The 27,999-nt window shown below is 48.9% G+C and overlaps 1 protein-coding gene across 1 annotated transcript in view; it reads right to left on the bottom strand.

Annotated features, from left to right (window-relative positions):
- The window catches only part of Pgant5 (polypeptide N-acetylgalactosaminyltransferase 5), a 388,718-nt gene that overhangs the window by 206,341 nt on the left and 154,378 nt on the right, over nt 1-27,999 (bottom strand). The window contains exon 3 of the mRNA XM_075682004.1: nt 4,027-4,092. The gene's annotated coding sequence lies outside the window, so the exon portion shown is untranslated. The remainder of the gene's footprint in view (nt 1-4,026; nt 4,093-27,999) is intronic.

The following is a 27,999-nucleotide window of genomic DNA, read 5'->3' as shown; positions in this document are numbered from 1 at the left end:
GGTACAGCGACTGACACATTTTCATCATGTCTTGCAAAGGTTTTGCGTCAATGGAGAACGCCACTGCAGTGACAACGTGAAAAGACGAAAGGAAAACGTCTCTATCCGCTGTGAGCGCCGGATCATATGGCATCCTCTGTATCCTTAGAGGAACGTTAAAGCGAGAAATAGAGAGCTGTATTGGTAAATATATCTTCTACGATACCAAATGAATCTGTAGTAGCGCTGGAGCAGTCCTCATAAGCCAGAAAGACGAATAAAGAAGAAAAAAAAACAGAAAAGGAGAGTGGCGACGCTGCTTGTAGCTCCCGAACAAGTTCATCGTGACGTCACAAATTTTTATGGCGTCAGCTCGGGCATAGCAAATTTTTTTTTAATGTTTTAGAGACAGACTACATATTAGTGCAAATGAGCCAAAGAAACTAATATTAAACTTGGCAAGTCTCGCAAACTTATACTGAGTCACAATGAAGCAAATATGTATGATATATTTTGAGATGCGTGATGTCACAATGATGTACCGACGCGGGGGTTTCGGCATGACATAAAAAAATGAAAAAAAAAAAGAATGAAGCACGGGTCTTTCTTTTCTTTGCCTAGTAATCACATTGTGCAGCGAAATTAGTGGAAAATAGAGTTCTGAAACAGCACTTTATCGATATAAACTGGTTAAGTGCTCCTTTAATTGCGATAGGAAATGTATGGGAACTCCAGGCGCATTTCTTTAGTCGTCGTCGCCTAGATGTTTCTGTATAAAGTTCAAGGGCGATAACATCGTCGCCGCGCACCGTATGCTGTATGTGCGGATCAAAGCTTGAGAGGGTTAGCCGACGATGGCGGCTCAAACGCGCGCAGGCAGAGGAGGAAAGCGGGGAGGAAGCGCGCCGTCTTCCGTCGCGCGTAAGACCCTGTGGGGAAGGGAGGGAGCCGGCTTTCTACTCCGGTCGCTGCTGCGTATGGCGCGGCCGCGCGGGTCCCATCTAGAAAGCGATCTGCAATGAGGCACAGTCCGCCGTGTGCTGATGGCTTCGTGTGCGCTTTGTTTTCGCCGCTCAGTTCGCGTTGAAGCGAGATGCAGCAAGAAGGTCAATTCGCTCGCTATTGCTGCCACGCTTCTTCATTCCAGCGTTTTGATAGGGAGTTTCCGCGGTCATCGAGTGAGATGTGTTCACGTTTGCTTGTGCGCGCTTGACACCTTGCTCGCTAGATTAGTTAGCAAGCGAATGTTTAGAAGTTTATACGGACAATAAAACTCCTATTCTTACCTCGCATAATTGTCTACTAAATTACTATTGCAATCTGCTACCTTTCGGGCGAAACTGCGACTCTTTCTTTTAGTGACCCTTAATTTAACCAAGGCATCGAGTAGTGCATCGGTAGCAGGTAGCTATACGAAGCCTAAAGCTTCCTGCGCGACAGCTTATAGGCGTGAGCCTCCGCGAAGGATTCATCAGATAACGACACGAAGTCCCAGTCACCCCAAAGTAGTAATACTTCATGTAGTCCGCGATTACGTCCGCAGCCTCAACGTATCGACCGACGTCACGGTACCAGACAACCGTGCACGTGCCACGCTCATTCCACCATCGCCGGCCGTAAAATACGCGCGAGAGGCCGGCCGTAAAGCCCTCGCAACTCCGCCGATATGTGGGCTTCCAGGTGATAAGCTGGGAGGTCAAGTAGTTTCCCCCACTCCACCCACGACCGCGAGTCTGAAGACAACAAGGCCGACATGCCGCGACGCTTCCTGTCGTTTGCGTCTTCCTCACGGACATTTCGAAGAGGCCCAGCACAAAAGCAAGATCGTCGCGCGGAAGCTAAATGAATAAGGTTTATGTACGTACATAAAGGATGGGAACGAGAAAGCGAGATAAGCCCGGCACAAAGGACAATTATACGAGCTCGGCATAAACGGCGCGGCGAGCTGCGACACTGTGCTTCCTCCGCGAGGCGCCGTACTACATACGGCCTCGCATTCACTTATCAATGGGCGCTCCGCCAAACAAAGAACCCGGAGGAGCGGAGCACGCCGCTATTGCGGCGCATCTTTCTTTTTTATCCGTCTGAGCACATCTATCGCTTTCTTTTCCATTCACACACACACACACACACACACACACACACACACACACACACACACACACACACACACACACACACACACACACGTATATACGTGCAGAAGCGCATCAAAGAGAGGAGATGCAACCTCCCGCCGGTTGCGCCGCGGAGCTCTTTACACCCTCCCCCATCCCTTCGACGTCAGTGTCGTCGACGGCGAGAGGGCGGCGGTGCACCTCTCGCCGCGAAGCTGCAAGGGAAGTCGGCAGCACGGTTACAGGAGCACCTTTTCAAACTCGAGGACCGGCAACGCGCGAGCAACACACGGGCGACGACGCGGTGCTGCAGCAGCGCGCGGAGACAGTACGTTGGGGGAGGGATAACCCCGCGAGGCCGGTGACGGGCACAGACAAGAAAACAAAATAAAAGCAAACAAGTCCGAGCTCGATTCTGAAGGCGCGCAAAGCCCTTTGATCCACGCCACGATACCGCGGGACCACTTCGAAGAAAAAAGGAAAAGACAATGAGGCCCGCTTTCAGTCCGTCCTCTTCCAAACTACCTCGCGGCGCACCTATTGGCTCCGCAGTGTCTCTCTCGAAGCGCTCGTCGCTCTCTTATCACCCGTTCCCCTTCCGCAATGCACACCGCTTCATTGTGCGGCGGCAGCGCTATTAAGGCGGCGATCGCCTCTCTGCCGCCGCGTCGACAGTCGCCGAGCAGCGCCAGCGCGCCGGGATTGCTCCGCCCGCTTCGGGCAACCGCGCGAAGAGAAAGAAAAAGCCGCTCTTTGTCCGCGAACGCAATTTGTCTTCTCCGGCGCAAACGCGCCGGTCGCGCGGTGGTAAACCCGCTCGAAACAATGAAAGCGACGGATGCGAAGGGAAAAAAAAAAAAAAAAAAGAAGGTACAAACGCTGCTCCGCGAAACTCGCGAGAATTAACGGTGCGCGGCACCCTTCGTACCACTAGCTGCCCTGGCCGTTCTTCTCACCAAGCTCGCGCGGTTCATTCGCTAACGCGGCGGTCGATGGTTGCGGACAGGAAAACGCCCGAAGCGGCTGTCGCCGCTGGAGCCTGAAACGCGCGATGCTAGTGCCGACGTAACAATGCAGTCTTCGTTGTCCTTCCCTTCCGTCTTTTTCAGAGAGCGTCAGCTTGTGCTATACTATTGTAGCACGGGGTAACTCCACACAGCTCTCTCCTTACGCCACCCGATCGCCAATGCTAGATGAAATGCTCGAACACGTTCGAAATGCTAAGTTGCTGCCTTCAGGGCTGTTTCGCTTGTCTCTGCCGAATCACTGTACTTTTTCGCTATACTGCTCCCTTGTTGCTGTTCTGTACAGAGAGGAACGTACGGAATTATTGAAAAAAGAAAAAGTTGGAGGGCCGTTCAACGTCTGGATTTGAAGTCGATAAACGACGATGTCTTCGTGGGTGAGTTGGGGGCGAGAATCAGGTGTATGAACCGTATTGTGAGGCTAGAAACAGACGTTAGAAACGGACATACCCGATACGGAAAAGTGGCAGTAACTCGCCGCCCAGCAGGACATTGTCCTCAATATATGAAGTAACGAATTCAATGTTCCAATGTAACTTTTTGGCTACGAGATGTGGAATGCTGCGGATTAATTTTCATCGCCTCGGGCTCTTTCACGTAACCCCCAAAGCACCGAATACACAAGCCCGTTTACTTTTTCTTTCTTTCCGGTTCACGCCACCGGACTGCGACAGCTGCGGCCGGCAAGCGAACCCGCAACCTCGTGCCCAGCAGCAGAACGTCCTAAAGCCGGCGGGCCACGATACGTTCAGAAAAAAAAAAAAAGAAGAAACAAAGAAGGAAAGGGTTTCAGGGGATAGTCTGCAATAAGTTACTAACAAAACAAAAAAAAATGATTTTCTGTTGTTGTTTCCAACAAACAAACAACGCGCGACAAAGCATCGACAAATCCTCCTACTGCTCACCTCAGCAATTTTCCCAGTACCGCTTCAACTAGTGCTCCGGTTCGTTCATCAGTTTGGAGGGACCGCCTGCAGAAAGAGAAAAGGCACACGTAATCAGAAATCGAGGCACACGAATCAGAAAAGTCGAGCACGTAATCCAATGGCTAGGCTCGGGACGAACGCAGTGTTTAACTTGTCGCGGAAGCGATCGGGCATACATCGGGCATACACCGCGTCTGTCCTATAAACTGCTGCGCGCAGAGGTACATTATACTTTTGGTGGGCCGCGGCATGGCGGAACACGGGGACCGAGTAAATTAGGCGGCTTACAGTAGGACCGGCTAGCGCTACAAATTCATGACGGACGAAGTGCACCGGTGCTTATACAGGGCGCCCGTGTTATTTCTGCACCGCGCGCACGTTTCGTGCAAGTCGGCGCGGTTATAATCCGGGATTAACTAAGCCAACTCACAGAGCAATTTTTTTTTTTTTTTTTTTTGCCGAGAAGCAACTGCGGAACAATAAATAGTAGCAGAAGTCTAAACAAGAGCATATACAAGGCGCGGCAAACAAGCAAGAAGAGACGGTTACGGTGTCTGCGCATTTAGCGAGGTGGCTGACGGGGCTAGTCGCAAATCCATGTCGAACGAGCACAGCGCAAGAGAGCAACGGGCGGGGATGTACGTTCCATCGACAAAGGCTAAACGTTGCATAACTACAATTACCTACTAGACGGAGGTGGTCATTTAAGACTGCGAAAGGAAACGAACAAGGAAAGCGTTTCTAGAATGACCGAAAGTTATACGCCGCGATGGTGACTTCCTCTCTGCGCACGCAAAGCTACTACGTTTGCACGGACCCGATAAATTGGCATCGAGTCGGCTTGTCGGTCCGGAAACTGCAGTCGTCGGTTTCGTTCAAGCGCTTGCGGGTGGGGCCGGGCGAACGACGAGGCCGAGTTCGGTCAGCCTGCCTATAGTATAACCCACTTCGCAATGCGCATGTCGTGTCGGGCTGGGTCAGATCGACTTCTGGCTCGATCCGCTCGCGTCGAAGCCGAGTAAGCGAAGCTTTAGCGAACTGTGGGACGCACAGCAACTCAGAGGACAACATCGGTTGACGCAAAAGTGCATATTATACCCAGTCAAGCGGGCAAGTGTACTTATGGGGAGTGCACTTCGAGACCTTGAGAGAGGCTATGCGCGGTGCTAAACGGGAGAATAGAGCGCACTCGCGGTAAAGCAAAAAAAAAAATGGCGACAGACTAAGAGCGCGTTTATTCATGTAGATTACTAATAAAAGAAAACTTAATAAAAAGTGATTGTTTTACGTCGTATTATAAATAAAAACAAACTTAATCTACACTTTCTCAACAAAAAATGAAAATATTTTATACAAGAGCTTTGCAAGTCAATGCCGGCCAAGACGAAGGCCTAGCCAATCTAGAAGAACACGGTGTCGTGCGACGAAGCGGCATTTGATCCTGCTAGAACAGAATGTGAACAGGTTCTGTTCTGATTATATTGTTAAGATGAACTTATCTGTCCTTTTTTTATGTGTAACATTTTGTACCATTTAACCTGCTGGCGGCGAGGCTATATACGCTCTCGGCCAGCAAATAAGCGCGTTCCCTGAACGCACTCCGACCGGAGCGCACTCTTCATGCAAGTGACACTCCACTTGCGACGTTTATATTTGGCAGAGTGCACTTAAACCGAGTGGCACTCTCCGTCGTAAGTGCACGTCACAGAGCCCGCTTGACAAGGGCATTAGAGTGCCCAAACTGTTCCGTGGTCGCTGCGCTGTGCGCACCCTTCGTCGAGGGTCGTATATGATACAGAAGGCCAGGCGGTCTACAAAAGCACCGCAAATACGTGACTCGGAAAAAGATATTGCCACTGACGGTGCGGTTCAAAAGGTTCTAGCAAATAATGTACCAGTGCCAAAGCGCCGGTAAAGACCCGTAAGCGCACACAGAGTGTTAGTGACCCATGTGACGTTTGCGGGCGCCCGAGAAAGAAACACGCGGCTCCACACCGGCTGCTGGCGTACAGAGCGCTATACCGTGGCCGCTCGGTGAAAGCGCTTTCACCTATAGCGGACGTGCTGATGCAACCTTACGAGAAAGAAACAGAAACCTAACGCTGGTACAGCTCTATTACTATTGAGCTACTTAGCCACACTTCTTCCGTTCATAAATATGTACTTAGGGCGCTGTCGACCGAATTCCCGTGGTTTATCGCAACGTGCAGGGCAAAAAGTTATATTGAGAGTGGTCGTTTTGTACACTGCATATACGTATTCATCTGTTGACCGACACTGCATGCCACTCTCCCGTACTACATTTGGCATCCTCTGACGTGGTTTGGTATGAATCAAGCTGTTACGAAATACAGTGCGTGTGGGTGTGTGCGCGTGTGTGTGTTTGGTTTCATTATTATGGGTTCGTCTTACGCTGAAACTTAGTAGTGGTTACGTACGCGAAGCCAAAAACGCGGCGCTCACCACCACCGTGCCAGTTTACGAGCGAGAACATGCCAGTGTCGAAAAATTGCGACGCACGATTAATATTGCCCGCGACATTTACCCCAGCCGCAGCTAGAGTATCACACATCCCTATAATCAGCAAGATTTTCCGCTGCTCAAAGAAGGCATTTACGCGTTCGCACTGCGCGCTACAGAACACATCTTTATTAATCACACGCTGGCTTATAACTAACTAAACCCCGCGGAGAACACCCTAAACATTAGCGCTACATTTCTTTGTGTACCGTGAGGTTGTGAAAAAAAGCCACAGAACTTGCGGAAATATATGAATGTCTAAATAAAAAATGAAGGAACGGAGTGGGCGCGATTATTCAGGTACTGCTAAAAAAAGTATTCAAATGAAATGTCAGCACCACACGACAGTTCATTATTTCTCTGCATGCATTCGTCTATGTACGGCGCAAATAAAATTTACTTCGCTGTCCCAGTGAAATGACTAGGTTTACAGGTACCTTGCTCTTGCTTCGGGCTTGATTGCTGCGTCCCTATGTAAGTCTATGAGCTCTTTTCATTATTCAATCGGTTTTGTTTGTGTTTATATATATTTGTTTTTCCAGCCTATATCTCACTTCTCGGCTTCAGCGTTGGATCCGCACGTGTCCTATTTTAATATCGCGTGACACGAAAACCTGAGGAGGGAGCCAGAAGTAACCAATGTTTCGAACGTAGAAGGTCGGGTGAACAGGTCGTTCACCCGACCTTCTACCAGGCTTCGTCGAAATGAGGCCTGACTTCTCCTGCGAGGGTTATTGTCACGCACCCTGCGCACAAGGGCCTTCTACCAGGATTCGTCGAAAAGAGGGCTGACTTCTTCTGCGAGGGTCAACGTCAGTCAGCTTGCGCACAAAGGGTCTTCTACCAGGATTCGTCGAAATGAGGGTTGACTTCTCCTTCCCGTGCTCGGTAATACAGGAGGAGGGGCCCTCTCTCTGTGCCTGTCACGTGACATCGACGGAAGCAAGATCCCGCCCACACTTGTAGAGAGCCTATTTAAGGGGCTCCGAAATGTACTTCATGCTTTTCTCATTTTCTTTCAACTACCTTTGAATAAACCGTGCAAGTTTCGCACTAGCAAATCGTCTCGCTCTTGCTCGGTCGCCATGGTCTACCGGATGCCTGCAGCCCGCCGACAACGCCACGCTACCCAATGAGTAATGTCGGTCGAGCTTCGATAGGCAGGCGCCGCTACTTCTCGGCAGCAGTACGGTACGCTACCCTGGAGTACGCAACACTCCTTGATGTCTCGTCCCCTTGTAGTAGCGCTGTTTTAATCTGCCCGTGAACCAACTTATATAGCCCAACAGTCAATTTTCGCCAACTTCGCGTAACCCGACATCTGACGCAGTGCAAGCTTGGCACTGTCCAGCGTCCATGCACCCAGCTTCACCGAAAACTACGGTTTTATCCCGGTCTTTTGATAGCGCATCCATTTTGAAACTGCAAAGCGCACATAATGCGAATTTAGGCCAGTATATCGATAGTGATAGACTGCAACGAGCAACGTTTAAGACCGCTGCGTACCCGCACTGGGCACACACATGGGCCGAAAATTTCGCTCCATCCACGGTTGCCGCGTCGAACTTTCGTGGGCGACCTTTCGGGGTTGGGCGAACGCGTGCCCTCTCGGACGTTTACAGTCGGTGATATTTTCGACAGGCCTCGACGACGAGGCGGAGAAAGAACGAGCCGAGCTCAACGTCACACACACGCACATAGCTATAGTGACGTGCACAGTGGACGCACGCAACGTCGGTGCTCGTCCGTCAGACGGTCAGGCACGTGTATTGTGGGACTTGTCCCCGCCTCGCGATACTAAGAATCGCGCTACCATACTCCCCTTGAAGATGCATTACCAACAAGCCCACATTGCAACCCTCGTGAACTAAGAAAGAAACACAAAGGACGTGGCATCACTTCACAGGAGACATACGCCACCCCAACAGGCCAATGTCCCGCGAACTATTAAATCCCGGGAGTTCGCGCGCGAGGCCTGCTTGACTCCATCGAAGGTCATGAACGTGTCCTTTCTTACACACGTCTGTTTTTACTTGTTTACTTCATTATCCCTTGGCCCTCAGCCCTGCTAAGCCCACTGAGCCTTCCCTGCCATTACAGTTCGTTTTCTTCTTTCTTTCTCGAAACAGCGCAGCGGTGTAACGGATCATCGTGAGACGCCCTCGGCGGACGCGAAAACTCACAGGCGCCGCCTGCTATAACGTGGTAAAAACCTCAGTACCTCCATCACTCCCCCGCCCACCCTTCTTGCGTTTTCTTTTATTTTTTTCCCCGACAGCGGCAGCTGCAAGCTGCGCGGCTGCAACTGCTTGAAACCTCGAACGGCGGCGCGTGCATTGTCAATGTCGCTGCAGGCCGCGGCTCAGAATGGAGCGTGCGAGTACCTAACGGCGGCTCGCGCCGCAGTGGGAAAGGCCGCCGCCGAACATATTTATGAGAGTTCACGTGCGCGCGCGTGCGGCGGCCGAAAAAGAACGCTCGCTTAATTAACGCGACGGTCCCGTACACGGAGATGGCGCGCATGAGCGGTATAGAGCACTTCGTCGCTCGGAGCACTTCGGTGTCGGGATGAAAACTGGAGGTTTATTTACATTATGTACAGCGGGAGTACAAAGAAATTAACAGTCATAAAGTCATTACGGGCCGGCAGCAACTCGGACGCTGCGGCCCGTGGCAAGAAGCTCGAAAGAGATGAATGAAGGAATGCTCTCTTGCTGCTCCCGGTCTCTTGCTTTTAAGCCCTTCGGTGTCTCGAAGTCACGTCACGTTCGGCCAATCGGCGAGCCCACTCAGGTGTCGTCATTTTCGGCCAATGGTAGGCGTCCGTGCGATTGTGTCAAACCCGGCGGAGAGGGTCGCTCCTTGGTCACCAATTGTCCCAGTGCTTACTTCTCTTTGCGGTCTTGCCTTCCCGGTCTGCAACTACCGTGACAAAGGCGGACGGGGGGATTGCTGCCAGGGCTTCACGGTGCATTACACCCGTCTTGCCTCTTGGACCCACGTTACCTGGAACAGTGCCAGGCTCTCGCTTCACTTTCGGGAAGAGTCAAGCAGTGAATAGCTCCAGATGCGGCGTACGAGGTGGGGGCCGCCAACTCGCTTGCACGTGCCGCGCCTCGGGAATGTGGTGTGGTGAACTCGAAGGAGCCTCAGAAAAATATCCCGTATCTAACAGCAACGACTACGACAAATGTCGCCTAAAAATCATTAAAAAAATATATTGTTACGGGGAGAAAAGACGCCTGACAATCTATTTAAACGATATATACAACGGGCAGAAGACAGGCATACAAGATGGAGCCCGTGCGCACGACTATCGGCGATCGTCGTGTTCGTCAGTCCTCTCATAATCGTTCGCTCCTGCAGCGCCTTGAAGCAACATACATATTCGAAAACTATTTAGGAGCGCGCTACGGCACGCTTCACAGTCCGCTCTCATGCCGCAGCGCTCTCGCTTTGCCGTGCGTGCGTGCGTGCGTGCGTGCGTGCGTGCGTGCGTGCGTGCGTGCGTGCGTGCGTCCGTCCGTCCGTCCGTCCGTCCGTCCGTCCGTCCGTCCGCGCGTGGGTGCGTGCGTAAGCCCATTCAACGCACTTGCATGTGCAGGGTATTGTTTTTAAGTGTTCCCAGAATTTTCAGAAATTGCCTGCTGCAGGTAACGTAATTCTAATCCTTGAGCTGGATTATTCAGACATGGAGGCAGACATTACGTGCACGAAAAGTATAAGCACATACTCATATAATAAACGAAAAATATACTAATCATCTTTAGAATTAATGGCTTTACGGCACATGTGCTGCAATTTTCGAATTGTAGCCGGTGAGTCTGCGAGGTGTATGCGTTTGAAATAAACTTACAGAATGACACCAGTTTAGAAATTTTCGCCACCAAACTCGCCGCCAGAATGCACTATTCTACTTTTATCGCAAAACGCTCTTTATGTATTGGAGCGCAAGATTATCTGGAACGCCCGTGCGTTTTGTCCCACAGTTTGGGACATAATATATCGACACTGGCGTTATTCTAGAGATTCACTTCAAGCGGATACGTCTTGCAAACTCGCAGGATACAATTCCCAAATTGTAATAAGTGCCTCAATGTAAATATGAAGTTATATAATCGATTTTCCTTAATTAGTTAAGTATGTGTTTCGATTTCTGGCGCTAGTACTGCCCGCGTTTTCAAGTAGTCCAACTCAAGAACACGAATTATGCTATCTGCCACAGGGGACTAAAAAAATATCACTCCCTATGTATTTGCAGGAAGTGCATGTTTCAAACCCGTTGTCAAACGTAACAGCAAGAATGACATCACCTTGTGGTTGGGTAGTGTGTTTATGAGAGACGGGGTTGGCAGTGCTGCCATATTAGCGATGGTGTCGCTAGAATTAACCACTTGTCTGTTTAGCGACAATTCTTTTTAATTTAGCGACCGGCGACGTTTTTTTTTTTTTTTTACCAAAGTGACAGAGCAATTAGCGACATTTTAGCGACTTCGAAAATAAGAAAGGTGCTTCGAAAATATCCTTCTAGATTGGCTGTATGACGCGTAGGCTGTGACCACGATGAAGCATAAAATTTTCCTACATACAATTCAGTGTGCTCACAAAACTCTTTCTTTTTTTTAATTATTTACGAAACTGATTTGAATGGGTCTTAACACTATACGGAAACTGCTATTTCACTGAATACGTTCGATTGGTGGACATTAGAAATTTAATTGCGATATTCAGAAAGACTGCACAAAGGAGTTGCACAGCAGCGGCTGGGCTCGTCACAGGAGCCTGAACAAACCACACTGATTTCCTATCGCACGGGTTTAGGACAAATCAGTAACGCGAGGGGACTTCAGGTAGAACACGCGTGGTGAAAGCGTAGTATTCTGACCTGCATAAAGGTCACGTAATTGTCATCGCAGCGTTAACACGCGACCTCGCGCGTCTTGCAGAATTCTGCCATACTTCCCGCGGAGCACCGAGAACTAGAAAAATTTTCGAGGGATAAACGTGGATCAAGTGCCTTTGCCTGTGGGGAAAATCAGATTTGTGTTCAGCTTGTGTCCTTTTGAATCGTGCTGCATCTCGAATTTCACGATAAGAAGGTATACAGACGCCGAATTTCAGGTGTCATCGTTCCGCTGTTACGTAAGTATGAAAGTACACACAACAAACCGCCGGTAAATTGACTGTTCATTGCTCATGCGCTCGCACACGGACGTGACAAACGTGAGGCATTGCGGTAAATGATTTATGCAAAGCTAGCGCACATCACAGTGTCGCAATAACACCTATACGTTGCCTAAATATTATAAAAAAGTATTAGCGACAACTTCAGAAACCTTGTAACAACATTTAGCGGAAATCTAGTGACCTTTGTGTCTCAGTTTAGCGACACGCTTTAAAAAGTATGGCAGCAATGGGGGGTTACCATTCAAACTGTTAAGGTTCGCGATACAGGCGCCATACGTGTCTGTAGCGATGTCTTCGAGATGCGGCGTGTCGAAACGGGCACGCTGAAAGGAACTGCATCACAACTGCGAGCAGTGCATTGACAACAAAATTATGCGACGAGCTGAGAACGAACGACACGCAATTTCCTCGGAAGCGGTTTGTCGTCGTAAAAAGGAAAACGGGTCGTCTGAGTGACCCGAGTGATTTCATCACAAATTCAGTCGAACGTACTTCGCAATATATTATGCAAGTCAATGAAAGTACGCTAAAAGCTTACATCTCCGCGTTTCCACCATTGTTGAGGTTATATACTTCCTCGCGAGATCCTGCTCGAACCACCTTGCATTCCAAAAGAGCTTCTACAAAAAAAAAAAAGTGAGGGAGAAAGAAACAAAAATTCAAGCTCTTCGCGTTTGCATCATCAGTAAGCCGCGATGCCTGACCGAGTTCGCTAAGCTCTACCGCGGGTATCACGCAACCGAAACAACCAATTGACTGCTCCATAAACAATTAACGAGTGCCCAGCGCGTAATCCATTAAGCTATTCTACCACGCTGTCTCCCTCACAAGCACACACTGCAGAAAAAGGCGCGCGCGCGCCCACCAGGAGGCCTACATGAATGAACAAACATCCGTGTCCTCATCTGGCTTTGTTTCTTCTGTAAAGCTGTATGTGTTTCTCACATACAGCTTTACGAAAGCCCGACTTGTACTTTCGCTTTCCCTGCGAAATACCCTTGATAAATCGCTTGGTGGCACATTTGGAAGAATGCTTGCTTAGCTTTCTTTTTCACACTTAACTTGCTGCAACTGCTATTTGCTTCCTTATGGGTACACTTTCTACGGGAAGTACACTATCACAGTCACTGACTTCGGGAATTGCTCTCGCATATATTTGTATTGTAACATCACTTTGCGTTAATAAACTTGACTGTGGAGCATGACAAACGGCAATGCTCAGCCAGCTGACTAGCAAGTTTTCCCCATACGACTTTAAAGGGAACACGCTATAACACTTTATTTGCTTGGCGTAACAAATTTAACGTTATCGCTAAACGTGAGAGTACACTGCTGATAAATTAAAACAGGCGTAATGTTAAAAAAAAGCCCATTCATCCGAAGTGCGCAAGAACGCCTCATTCCGCCGTCGCGCGGTCTGTCTTCGCGCGACGTCTGAATTATTACGCTTTATTTGCATATATACGAGCTTCGCTACCGCAAGTGGAACGAGTCAGACAAGACCCCGTTCCCCTCCACACACACACATACACAGAAAAAAAAAACAAAGAAAAAAAGAAGAAGATGGGCTTGCCGCGTTCGCGGAAAACCGCGCACGGCCAATTTCAATTACTACCGCGCACGTCTAAGTGAAATTCACCGCCCATTCTTTCGGCGACATCAACTGACGCGGTCGCTTGGAGAATGGGTGTGTTCGTTCGCAATATAAATTAACGCGCCAGTACAAGTGCCTACAACGACCCAACATCTTTGATTAAATGCACGTGCGACAGCCCGGCATATACGAGGCCGCACTGCGCACAGCCACACTAAAAAGGAAAGCAGACAAAAAAAAAAAAGAAAAAAGACACGGCGCATATCCAGGGACGCGCGAGATGTTCAGCCCATCCGTGGTTCTTGCAAGAAGACAAACGAAAAAGCGACAAATGCAATAATAGCACGTTAGAATATTACACGAAGTGTAACACTAGTAGCTATAATGGCAGACAGTACGAATTGAAGTAAACGCATGCAAGCTGACTAATTAAAAAACAAATGTCCGACGATTACGATATGCTCACTAATGCAAAATTTCAGCGCATTTGCACTCGTGTTTTCATGTCGTGATATAGCGAGGCAAACAACAAGAGAACCAAATCCCCACAACGACTGGCAGTGGGCCAGTGCCGTCAGCGCCTTCACAGAGGGAGGGGCAGTATGGGAACGCTGGCATGATGTGCGGCATCGGAGCCAATTGTGCAAGAAGACGACGACGACGACGAACGCGCGAGCACGAGCGTGGTTAGCCACGCTCAATCCAAGAACGGGCGCCCGAGAGCTGAGCGCTTTCATTTATGTTTCATTTATGAGCTGTTTCAATTATGTTTATTTCATTTATGCGTACTAATTAAAGCAAACGTCTCTCCTATAGCGACTTTACCACCACATTACCCTATCGGGTATGCTTCAAACCTCTTTGCTGGGCCGATCCCGGAGGTCGTAGACAGCCGCGCCAAAATATATTGAATCATTTTCAGGTTTGAGATCTGTTATTGTTCCGCACTTCTTAATATTTAAGTCTGAGAAGATTTAAGATAAACGGCATGCGCTGTCGGTGTCAACGAAACACCGACAGCGCATGTCATTTATCTTCAATGTAATTAATTATCTGTGGGCTGCCATTGTCAAAATCCCGAGGAATAATTTCGTCAAGAATGTAAGACCTGGAACAAGCATCTTTATCGACGAAATAATGTGGCAATATAACCCGCATATACTGCATGTCATATAGCACGTCATGGCATATACATACATATGCCTAAATATATAAGGAACCTTACGGCGACGCCTAGGACAACTAATTCGCTTGGGCTGTCCATATAATTGCTATTGCAATAAAAAAAAGAAAAGAAAAGAAAGAAAATGTGCTCATTCTAGCACATTAGAATTTCACCAGAGAGACAATCTATACGCCCTGACGCTATATTATATATATATATATATATATATATATATATATATATATATATATATATATATATATATATATATATATATATATATATATTGTTACGCAGGAAGACGCCGGCGGCAAGCTATATACAAGCGTAATTACAAGGCAGTACGCCGCACTTCGACAAGAGGCAACAGCCCGCGCTAGCCTCTAAAAGTCGTCCTCTTCACCCTGCTCGCCTCTTTGCCATCGCAAGTACTGTTCCGTAGCAATATGTACGTGTATATCTGTCAACGCATGCGAATTCCTCGCGGCGCCGACGTATGCATGGCGCCAGCGTAGACTGACCTAACATTCACTTTTGAGAATGGGTAAAGGAGGCCACAACACATATACCCTCAAGAGATGCTGCAAGAAACAGACGAACGAGAGACAAAATTTAATAATATATGGGGTTTTACGTGCCAAAACCACTTTCTGATTATGAGGCATGCCGTAGTGGAGGACTCCGGAAATTTAGACCACCTGGGGTTCTTTAGCGTGCACCTAAATCTAAGTACACGGGTGTTTTCGCATTTCGCCCCCATCGAAATGCGGCCGCCCTAAAAAGAAAATTAAATTGTGGGGTTTCACGTGCCAAAACCACTTTCTGATTATGAGGCATGCCGTAGTGGAGGACTCCGGAGATTTCGACCACCTGGGGTTCTTTAACGAGCACCTAAATCTAAGTACACGGGTGTTTTCGCATTTCGCCTCCCTCGAAATGCGGCCGCCGTGGCCGGGATTCGATCCCGCGACCTCGTGCTCAGCAGCCAAACACCATAGCCACTGAGCAACCACGGCGGGTTGCGGCCGCCCTCGCCGGGATTCGATCCCGCGACCTCGTGCTCAGCAGCCTAATACCATAGCCACTGAACAACCACGGCGGGTTAGAGACAAAATTAAGGAACAACTTGACGGTGATGATACGTCAGGACGGCCTGCATGGATGATTCGGACGGAAACGTCAGCGCTGTCACTGCGCTTAGAATTTCGATACAAAGGAAATATAGTGCCGGGAAATTCACAACTACCATATAAATGTCACAGCTGCCGAAATTAGACCGGTGCTGAAACATATATAGAAAGGAAGCTTTAAAGTGGAATGAATGAATGATAAATGAATGTTTGAAAACAGATGCAGGCCTGGGGCGGTATTCTCGGGCGATCCCTTTCGAAGGTATACTGTCACTGTCGCGAGATTTCACAAGACTTCAGCGCCGGGGAAGTCTGGCGTTTACCGGCCGCAGCGCTCTGGCACGCTGTCTCGTGAAATCTCGTGAAAGTGAGTTCATCTCCGCAAGTGCAAGCCCGAGAATATCGGCCCCCGGTGCCATATATAGATACCCTGTGAAAGCACAGTTTCACATGACAGCCGTGTTAAAAAGGCCCCAAAATCGACGCTAAAAGGACACTATGAGCCACAATCAATAATTTTAGACTGGTAAAATACTCTTTGAAAACTGCTCTTATTCACATGCCCGGACAATGTTGATTACTAGTGAAGAAAATAAAAATCAAGCGGCATCTTGCTTTATCTTTTATTTTTTCCTTCCTTTTACTTTCGCACGGCACCTCAACGCCGGTAAGTTATAGCTTGCCGTCACGGATTTCAGCGTAATCTTTCGGAAATAACTATTCGGTTAGGTAAGCTTCACGTACTTGGGCCATTCGGCAGAGCAATGGTCCTCGAAGAAAACTTCTAGGTTGAGTACTCAGTTTATTTAGAATGCAATGTGTGGAGCTTCCTTCTCTTGCCGTTCTCAGCTTTTGTACAAACGGGAAATGAATTGAATTAACCGGACTGTACAGGAGACCTGGCCAAAATCGACGATGTCACGGCAAGCAGGTGCTAGAACTTCCGGCAGGTGTCACCACCCGTCCTTTCTGTCCTGTCCGTTCTGGTTCGCAAACAAAGCCGCTTCTCACGGTGAGAAGCGCTTCTTTCGCTATTGTACAGAACCGATATTTTACCAGTACAGTCTAACGTAACGCTGTTATTCAGCGTCCTTTCAGCCCTTTCATGGCTAGCGTTGACCAGAAGCAACAGCTCGGATTTTTTTTTTTTTCTGGTCGACTGCTGCGAATTGACGCACACAAGCCCAATTTGCTGATAAGCCAGAGTATGCTGAACCTTGAGAAGGGAAACAGAGAGAGCGCTACCAGCTCATTCTGATTAGAGAACGAAGGACGAAGGCTATCACAACAACAACAAAAAAACTTACTTTGGTTTGTCTCGGACAACGTTACCACAGCGACGTGTGGCAGTCATGCAAGCTCATGGTGCTCTGTTTAAGCGTGATGAGCCCGCAAGAAGTGGTATTGCTCGGGAGCGACACTGGGCTCGTGGGCTATGTGCCCACAGCTACGCGTGCAGGCGCGTATCCTGATACGTGGGTTTTATATGGAGAGGCGTATGTACAGTGATATTCGGGTACACGGGCATCGTCATTTTAGCTGCTTTTGCTGCTATACAAAGATGACCAGGATACATGTTGCTCTGACGGGTCCTTTAGAGTGAAAAAAATGAAGGAATGCTAGTCGTCATAAATTTGTTTCAAGGGCCCCTCACCAGGCCACATAGCAAAGTTTGGTTACACGCTTGTAGTTGTTAAGTTTCCTCTGGGGAGCATTCCGCCGTAAGTTTTTTTTTTTTTTTCAATTCGTTCATTAACGGGCTCTTTAGAGTGAAAAATGAAGGAATGCTGTAGTCGTTGTAAATTTGTTTCAAGGGCCCCTCACCAGGCCACATAGCAAAGTTTGGTTACACGCTTGTAGTTGTTACGTTCCCTCTGGGGAGCATTGTGCCGTAAGAATTTTTTCAAATTCGTTCATTAATAGCCCAGATAGGAGTACTTCAGCGCCGCGAACCCATGATTTCAGGAAGCGAGCGTCACCGTCAACCGCGGCACACTTTGCACGTTGCCCCGTCTAGCCTTCGCAAGCGAAATTTCTTCCCCGCGTTCTCCCATACCGGAGCTGGAGGATCACGTGATGCATACGTCACGGGCCCCGCCATTCTTTTTTTATCACTCGCTTTTTTTTCTTTTTTTTCGGCACGACGCATTTCCGCTGGCGGTCAGTTGCGAGGTGTTGCGTTTGTCTCGTTTTCAGAACACGAGAGCAACGGCCTAGCGGTATAAGTAAGTGCTACGAGCACTGAGGCTGGCGCGACAGGATGAAAGAGCATGATCACGGCGCTGGAACGCAGTAGGAAATGACAGTTTCGTTCCCTGCGCGCGCGACTGCACGACATGGGAACAAGCAGACAATACGGAAGTATATCTATCTTGCTCCGGTACAAGTAAAACGAAGACACGCATACATTCGATTTGCAGGTTATGTTGTTTCTCTGAATTTTAATTCGTCTATTGAAGCAACAGGTCACACAAATAATTGATGTTGCCTACAATACTTCTCGAAGTAACGCGTCACTATGAGCGACGTCAGAGCACTACCATCTACGTAGGCGCACTTCTCAACAAGTTCGAAATGGCCAGAACTGGTGAGGGGCCCTTTAAATCTTTAGACGGAGGCGACAAGGACAAGCTAACATTATTGTTTATTAGCCGGCGCTTCATATTCCAGTCCTTACTCCGATTTCTACAACACTCAAAAATGGTCGATAATATCTGAACTGACCTTCCCCTTCGTCCCTTCCCCCGCCCTGATGGATCCACTTCATGGGGGCGGAAACTTTTTATGGTTATTTTAACAACAACAACAACAACAACAACAACAACAACAACAACAACAACAACAACAACAAAAACAACAACAACAACAACAACAACAACATTTTTGTCGTGTGTTTTTGTTATATGTTAGGTTAAAGGAAGGAGAATAAGCACATTTCCAACAGATTAAAAAAAATGTGAAGACGGGATTTGGAAAAAAGAAATATCGGACATCGAACTCTACAGTGACCCTGAGGACGGCGAAAATCAGACGCTTAGGCCCATTCCGGAGCACTTCCATTCAAGCAGATCGCTCGTCCTGTAGTCCCGAAACAAACACTAGTCTACACGAGGTACGACGCGTAAACCGCTGAATCCCCCCCCCCCTTCCCCCGGAAGAGGGACACTTTGGAGGCACTGCACATCCGGAAACACTTTTGTCCGCTTCGCCAAATGCAAGGTGCATTTGTGTCTTTCCACCAAGCCACAACTGCTCAAAAGCGTTCCACCAATAGTAGAACCGCAAGTGCGTAGTGCTGCCCAACAGCAACACTTCATTGTCTTTCTCCCCCCCCCCCCCCCCCCAAAAAAAAGATAGTGTTTTCTACAAATCGCATTTGTTATGTGCTGTGTGCTCTAGAGCAATCGCAACATTTTCATTTATCAATTTCATTTGGTAAAGTTTTGGGCATCAAAGGGTCTTTAGCTTAACTTAACGTTCGCGCATGCCTCCTACCGCACTGCTGAGACATCTAGATACAATAAGGAACGTCGGCGTTGACGGCGCTAACTTGTGTAGTTGTCTTCGATCGAAGAGCAAAGAATACTTATACTGCAATGTGCAAATGGGTAGAGTCGCAAAAGTGGCAAAGTACTTGAATACTTTATATAACTCTTTGTAATGTGGTCCCCCACACTATTATGTGTAAATTCTTATAAAGCCCCGCAGTCTTTTTGCTGAACAATGTATTTCACATCATTCGGCGAAAAAGTGCGTGCGTGCGTGCAGACCCACTCGGAACGGCTGACAGACTGGAATGCCTGATTGTGTGTTAAAGAGAGAGGGAGAAGTAGCGCAAAAAAATGAAGTCTCGAAGAGCGATAACAATTCTAGGGGAAGAACGGTTTTTCACTAACAAAAACGTATACAAAAACCAATGCGCTGTCGATAAATATCTGTTCAGATCTAACAGGCCCATCTGACAAGCGTTATCGACCACGCTCACCTTTTTTCTTTTTGCTCATTTTCCTCCAGCGCAGAATAACAGTCTGAAAGCTTGAGCCTCCACGTATTTCCTGTAAAACTCCTCTCCTCCTTGAACACAGGAGACGACGGGTCACAACTTAGCAATCAGCGCAGACACAGCCGCCCTATTGCTTTCTTTCTTTTAACTCCCATTATTCACACACACACACGGTCTTTTTTTTTTTTCCTTGCTCTTTCTTTACCGCTTTTCTTTTTCTGCTCTTTTTTGGCGAAGCGATGTGGGCACGGATAAGCCGGCCGGAGCATCGATCCCAGCGCACACGCGAGCCCTGCCTCACGCTCGGCTACCGGATACACCCATGACGCCAAAGGCGAGCTTCGCGCTCACAGGGACCATCCCTCACCGAGGAGACACGAGAGCAGGCCCAGGAGACGTGCAGCTTCGTCCGCCATCGCCTGCCTGCCTGCCTGCCTTGCCGTGCGCAGTAGGGCTCGTTATACCCGCCCCGCGGAGGAGGACGAAACGGGCGAAAACAAATTCGCCGAGGGGACGCAACGCGTTGTATATACCTACAGCGCCGCTTTCGCGATAGCGCAAGCTAACGCGAGGGTATGCTACAACGGCACGAAAAGTTACGAGCAAACATTAAAAAAGAAAAAAAAAAAGATCAGGAGGCGCTCCGAGACACCCCCGCATGTGTTTGCGCGGAGCGGTTAATACGTCACTAGGAAGGTATAACCTGTCTTTCACAAGAAAATACGCCTATACACAAAAATCCCCGTTGCTCTCTCTCTCCCTCCATTCCCCCCCCCCCCCCATTTAGAGAGCCAAATCTTTCACTATATGGAGACTATTTAATACTAAGGCTCATGACGTACATAGCGTCGAAGCGACTGAGCAACGTGAATGGCAGCGGTGCCACGAAACGCAAGACAAAAGAAATCGAAAACTGCAGTGTTGCTGCTGAAAGAGAGAATTAATGGCCAGGCCTTGCGCCAGAATATCTTTTAAAAAAGAAAATAAGTGCAGGGCCTGGTTGGATGAGATATAGAGAGAAAGATAAAAAAAATATGGGGGGGATATGAGGTGAAGCGGGAATGCTTCAGGGAAAGCTATATACGATCTCCAAACGGCACAGCGTCGCTGACAGCTGCTGCGGATGGCCCGACGTTCTTCAGAGCCTACGCAGGAAGTTACGCAAAGTCTCGCTTATATAGTAAGTGCTGCGATCTTAAATCGATCGGCTGCAGCCAAGCACCGCATTAGTATAAGAGCCTCGAGCTCGGCAGCGATACGCAGAAAACAAATGAGCCCTTTAATGACTTGTATAAGCGCCGTTCAACTTGCTTGTTAAATGGAACAAAAACAGACGCGGAGAAAAGGGAAGAGGCTGTACTGCGAATTGGGAATACATATAAAGTGCTCGCCTCAAGAAGACATGAGAGCAAGAACCAAACAATGTGTCGCATAGGCTATTGTATACAGCACACGTCAATAAGGGGACGAATTGCGTAAAGATTATTTTCCTTTTATTTTCCTACCTGTTAAGATTCTGCTCATTTCTGATCACCCGCCTCAGCCAGTGACCGTTAACTGGCGATAACTTGGTCTTGGTACAAATACCAGCTAGTGAATAAAAGCAAAATGCGCGGAAAATGAAAAAATAAAAAAAAATTACATAACCTCTTCAGGCGCCAATTGTTTCTGCCCACTGATAAATTTTAGCTTCAGCTCGTTTATTTAATTAACCTAAATTCGAGTGTGCGCCAATAGTTTCTGCCCACAGAGAAATTTTAGCTTCACATCGTTTATTTATATTAATTTAAATTCGTGCGTTTTACGTGTCAAAACGTACCTCCGGATTAACTTCGACCACCTGGGTCTCTTTAACGTGCACCCCACCACCGGGTGTTGTTGCACTTCGTCCACATAGAAATGCGGCAACACCTTTCTTGCGTCTCGAGAATCATGAAATGCATAAAGTTGTAACAACGGACTGACAATTTTGAATTATTCAGTTAATTTCAGGAAGTTTACAGAGTGTGGACTCCATGTGAAGGCTCTCCAACAGGAGTGTCAGATGAAAGAAGATCAACCATTGCATATCTAGGTTACTCAGAAAGAACCTATACAGGCAGTTTAAAAAACAATGCTCCTGCTGTAAAAAAAAAAAAATAACGAAAAACGATGAAATAAGTGAACCCGCCACTTGACATACTGACGCCCAGAGAAGACATGAGACCTAATCATCCAGCTCTATATTTTCGAACTCGTTTTAAGGCATAGATTTGCGAACTTGCAGCACAGGTCCAATGCAGAAGCGTTTCAAGATGTATGCGGCACGTTTTTAATAAAATTATTGCTTTTGATTCACCAACTTCGCGCGCACAACAGTGCCCGCATCGCCTGAAGGGAATAATACGACCCCACCTGGAATCTTGCGCGCATGTTGTTTGGATCGGACTGCTGGTACGATCTGTTGGGAACTCGGCGCTGACGCCCGTGGTTGTACCTGGGTCGCAAGCCCCAAGGGTAGCGTTGGCCTGGCGGCCTGGGGTACAACTGGAAGCATCCGAAGGTCCCGGCAAAGCATGAGTCGACTGGTAACAACAAAACAACTTGTTTATTTTAACATCGCAAAGAGTTGGCGGTCAGGTTGACCGAAGTAGAGAGACGGGAGAGCACTTCACTCAACAGAAGAAATCGGAGCCCTCTCTTTTGCGTCCGGGGGCAGCTGTTTTTATACTCTCGCAGTTGAGGGCAAGAAGGAACCCCTCAAAAGACGAGCACGTGAATGTACAATGGGCTAATGGTGACGCACACTGTCGTAGCGATGCCGTAGCACCATGACGAGCACGATCTCGTAGCACCCTGTCGAGCACGATCTCGTAGCACCCTGTTGTAGCGCTGCCGGTCGGGCACAATGACTGTAATGAGAGGATGGTCCCTGCTTTGGCATCGCCTGTTTCGGGCACAATGACTGGAATGAGAGGATGATCTTTTGCGGTCGCATCGCCGCAGTCGCGCCTGGAAACACCTGCCGATGAGTGTTGCGGCGACGACGATCGGGCCAAAATGTCTGCCGCCCCGCCGCAGTCGCGCCGGCAAAACCACGTGTCGCAGGCGAAACGCAACAGACCGCCCCGCCGGGGGAAGGAGATCCCGATGGACAGGGGACTGCATCCGCTGTCCGGAGGGATGTCGCTCGATGATGCTCATAACCGAAGTCGGGCGTCCCTCGACGTTTCTTGAGCGCAGCGCACAGAGAAGGCCTCGTTCTCTTGTTCAGGTTCGCACGGGACACTGCAAAGTGACTTCGGGAGAGTTCACATTTTTGTTCTCGTTCCCGGTAAGCGTTAGAACTACGCTGAAACTCAACCGCTCAGTCAGCAAGCACGGCACAACCCTCACTAAGCCCTGCCAGGCTCTTTCCCCTTCTTATACCACTGCCTAGTTCCTTACAGTAGTCTAGCATCACTCAGAACGCGTCCACAAATTGAAAACTTGCACTAGAAAGGATATCATCACTTTGAAACACTAAACAAAAGCAATATGTTAAAAAAATCCTGCCTCAGGAAAAAAAACATCAGTAACAAACAATTTTGAGGCTGATTCCTACGTTAGGGGCTTCGACTTAAGCCATCGGCGTTACCGTTGAGACTCCCCTTTTTGTAACGCACCTCAAAGGAATATTGTTGTAAAGCGAGGCTCCAGCGCAGGAGGCGGCCATTTTCGGGAGAGATGGTCTGCAGCCATTGGAGAGGGCAGTGATCCGTCTCAATGATAAACCTCGAGCCGGCTAGATAGCATGACAATTTCTGAACGGCCCACACGAGACACGCACACTCTTTCTCGGTGGCGCTATACGCCTGCTCACGACTGGTCAGCTTACGACTAGCATACAGGACGGGGTGTTCTACTTCTCCATTTTCCCGTTGGCACAGTACAACGCCCATGCCTCGCTCACTAGCATCGCACTGAACAATGAACCCTTTTGTATAGTCTGGCGATCGTAGCACAGGCTGGCTTGTTAGGGCACTCTTTAGGGCGCTAAAAGCTCTTTCCTTTGTCTCGTCCCAGACGACTGTTTGAGGCTCTGTTTTTCTTAGAGCATCCGTCAGGGGAGCCGCGATATCAGAGTACCTAGGGATGTACCTCTGATAGTAGCCGGCGACACCCAAGAACGACCGAATATCGGTCTTGGTGCGCGGTTGCGGAAAGTCTCGCACAGCGGCCACTTTTATTTCAGAGGGGCGGCGACGACCCTGACCAATCACGTGACCGAGGTAGACAACCTCGGCCTGTGCTAACTGGCACTTAGGAGCCTTTACTGTCAAGCCTGCTTCGCGCAGGCGGGTTAGCACTGCCCGCAAGTGTGTCATATGCTCAGACCAGGATGCGGAGAATATCGCTACGTCGTCTAGATACGGTAAAGCGAATTCTTGCTGTCCCCGCAACACTTTATCCATGAGGCTTGAAAAACAGTATGGCGCGTTCTTCAAACCAAAACTCAACACTTTAGGACGGAATGTTCCCATTGGTGAAATGAACGCCGCATACCTACTAGCCTCTTCTGTAAGTGGAACCTGCCAATAACCCCTGACAAGATCTAGGGTGGAAATAAACTGAGCGCTACTAACTTTCTCAAGGCGCTCCTCGATGTTAGGGATCGGATAAATTTGATCCTTAGTGATGGAATTAAGCCTGCGGTAGTCGACGCAAGGACGAGGTTCCTTGCCCGGTACCTCAACTAAAATCAAAGGGGAGGTATAATCACTCTCACCTGCCTCAATAACACCGAGCTGTAGCATTTTCTTTACCTCAGCCTCCATAATATCGCTCTGGCGGGGTGACACCCGATACGCCTTGGATCGTACTGGCTCTGGGGAGGTAAGTTCTATATCATGAGTAAGTACCGAAGTCCTACCAGGCCTCTCAGAGAACAGACCTTGAAACTCTTGTAATAGCTGGTGTAGTTCGGTTTTCTGCTCAGGCGACAGCGGTGCTTTACTGATAAGGTCACTAATGACTTGACCGGTGTCTTCCCTGTTCGTCACTGAGCCTAGTCCCGGAAGCTCGACCGGAAGCTCTTCAGGAACGTTTACCATCATGCACACCACTGCTTCCCTTTGTCTATAAGGTTTGAGCAGATTACAGTGGTAAACTTGCTGTGCTTTCCGCTTTCCTGGCAGACTTACCACGTAGTTAACGTCCGACAGTTTCTGAACAATTCGCGCTGGGCCCTCCCACTGCACGTCTAGTTTGTTGTTTAGCGATGTGCGCAATATCATGACCTCATCGCCAACCTCAAAACGACGGGCCCTGGCTGTCCGATCATAATAAACCTTGGCCCTCTGCTGGGCCTTTGTCATTGCTTCACCTGACAACTCCTGTGCCCTTCTTAAGCGTTCGAGGAGCTTAAGCACGTACTCCACCACGACTGGGTCGTCGCCCCTACCTTCCCACGATTCTCGAAGCATGCGAAGCGGAGATCGAAGCGAGCGACCGTACACCAGTTCAGCTGGCGAAAACCCCGTAGCCGCATGCGGCGCGGTCCTTAAAGCAAACATCACCCCAGGCAGACACAGCTCCCAGTCAGTTCGATGTTCAAAACACAACGCTCTCAACACGCGCTTCATGACGGAGTGGAGCTTCTCAACGGAATTCGACTGTGGGTGGTACACTGAGCTGTGTAACAGCTTTACCCCACACCTTTCGAGAAAAGTTGTCGTCAAAGCGCTAGTAAACACTGTGCCCTGATCTGATTGGATTTCCGCAGGAAAACCAACTCGCGCAAATATGGACAGTAGTGCATTAACTATCTCAACTGAGCTGAGTTCTTTAAGCGGCACTGCTTCAGGGAACTTTGTCGCTGGGCAGATCACAGTCAAAATGTGTCTGTACCCCGTGGCTGTTACCGGCAGAGGTCCCACAGTATCAATAACGAGCCGTCTAAAAGGCTCCGTAATGATAGGTACCAATTTCAACGGCGCCCTCGATTTGTCCCCTGGTTTGCCCACCCGCTGACAAGTGTCACATGTCCTCACGAAATGGTCTGCGTCCCGAAAACACCCTGGCCAATAGTACTCTTGCAAGAGACGGTCCTTAGTTTTCTTAACTCCTAGGTGTCCGGACCACGAACCCCCATGCGACAAGCGCAACAGATCCTGACGATAGCATTGAGGCACGATCAGCTGATCGAACTCCACTCCTCTTCGGTCTAGATACTTCCGGTACAGGACTCCACCTCTTTCCACAAAACGCGCAGTTTTCCGGGCGATACCTTCTTTGACATTGCAGCGCACGTTTTCCAGGCTGCCATCCTTTTTTTGCTCGGCTATCAAAGCCGACCGGCTGACTTTTAGCAACCTATCAAGTCCGTCTGACGTAGGCGCGATGAGCAAATCAGTAGATAGCTCTTCTAACTTTCCCGAATCGGGATTTTCCTCTCCAGTATCTGGCGCCTTCAACGCTACAGACTCAATTTTATTCAGTTCGGGCGTGCTCTGAATATCAGCTTGCTGCGCCTCTGACCCTTTTTCGTTGTTTGATAACGTCGGCCCCGCAACTACCGCCTTTGCAGCGAGCTCCCGAACCTTCGATCTGGTTAAGGCCTGAACACTAGCTTCACCAAACAAAAGCCCCTTCTCGCGCAGGAGGTGATCGGACCTGTTTGAAAATAGGTACGGGTACTGGGGGGCAGCATAGATGACACTGCCGCCTCCGTCTCAAGCGCTCCGAAAGGTCCTTCAATAAGCACTTTTGCTACCGGCAGACACACGCTATGAGCTTCCACGGCTTGCTTGATCCATGCGCACTCGCCCGGGAACATATGGGGTTCTACGTAAGACGGGTGAACTACATCCATCGTTGCTGCGGAATCGCGAAGCACTCGGCACTCTTTCCCGTTCACGAGGAGGTCTCGCATGTAAGGCTCGAGAAGCTTCATGTTCTCGTCAGTGCTGCCTATTGAAAAAAAAACAACTTTTGGTGTTGTTTCCGGACACTGCGCCGAAAAGTGACCCGGCTTCTGGCACGTATAACAAACGCGCGCTTGCCTCATCTCGAACCGCTTTCTGCGTTTGGCTGCCGCCGTCTCTTTACGTTTGGTCGGACTGCTTTCGCTCGCATCCGCACTACGCGTGTCCCCCTTTAATCTCATGGGTGTGAACTTCGGCCTCTCAAACTTCGAGCCAAATTCACCCTTTTGACCGTCCTTAGCTCCGCGAGCCCGACGCGTCACAAACTCCTCGGCTAGCTCAGCGGCTTTAGCCACCGTACAAACGTCTGGCCTATCCAAGACCCAGTATCGCACGTTCTCCGGTAACCGACTATAAAACTGTTCTAGCCCGAAACACTGCAGAACTTTATCGTGGTCACCAAACGCTTTCTCTTCTTTGAGCCACTCCTGCATGTTCGACATAAGCCTATACGCAAACTCTGTATATGACTCACTTTTGCCTTTCTCATTTTCCCGAAACTTCCGACGGAACGCCTCCGCAGACAGCCGGTACTTTTTTAGCAGACTCGATTTTACTTTGTCGAAATCCTCTGCTTCCTCTCTATCCAAGCGAGCGACTACGTCGGCCGCCTCGCCGGGTAACAAAGTGAGCAAGCGCTGTGGCCACGTTTCCCGAGAGAACCCCTGCTTCTCGCACGTTCGCTCAAAGTTAACCAGGAACAAACCAATGTCCTCTCCAAGCTTAAACGGCCGCATCAGGTCAGTCATTTTGAACAATACTCGTTCTCCTGCACCGTGTGCCTGACTTCCATTACGAGCGCGTTCCATCTCTATCTCGAGACGCTTCATTTCCAAAGCGTGTTGACGGTCACGCTCTTCTTTTTTCTCTTGTTGCTCTCGCTCTTTCTGTTCTTTACGTTCGCGCTCTTCTTTTTCTTTTTGCTCTTTAAGTTCGCGCTCCTGTCTTTTTGCAGTCTCTCTCTCTTCAATGGTCTCAAGGCATTCCGACAGCTAGTCATCCTCAGCCTCTAACTCAAGAATAGCCTTTATCAGTTCTGGTTTTCTTAGTTTGTCTGAGACATCCAGACCCAACTCTCTTGCAAGCTCCAACAATTTCGGTTTGCGCAACGACTTCAAATCCATGGCTGCTCTGAATGCTGCTTTCTCTACTGCTTACTATTGTCTTGCCGCAAACTAACCCGGCAGCAACGACAACCACAATTACCAGCTCTGTTTCTGACACTAACAAAAGCCTGGCAAAGCTCAGAAGAAGAAAGTCCCGCACTCACCAAACCTCGCAGCCAAGAGTCCAGCGCAGTCGTTCCGCTGCAGGCAACCAGTCATCACACAGGGCTCGTTGCACTGCTCCCGGATCGTCGTTGAGCTGCTCAGCATACAGTCAACTGCATCTCTTCGCTGCTGGCCTCC

Source organism: Dermacentor variabilis, chromosome 2, assembly GCF_050947875.1.
Source record: "Dermacentor variabilis isolate Ectoservices chromosome 2, ASM5094787v1, whole genome shotgun sequence".
NCBI classification, from domain to species: Eukaryota; Metazoa; Arthropoda; class Arachnida; order Ixodida; family Ixodidae; genus Dermacentor; species Dermacentor variabilis.
This window is presented reverse-complemented; position numbering and strand designations above follow the sequence as displayed.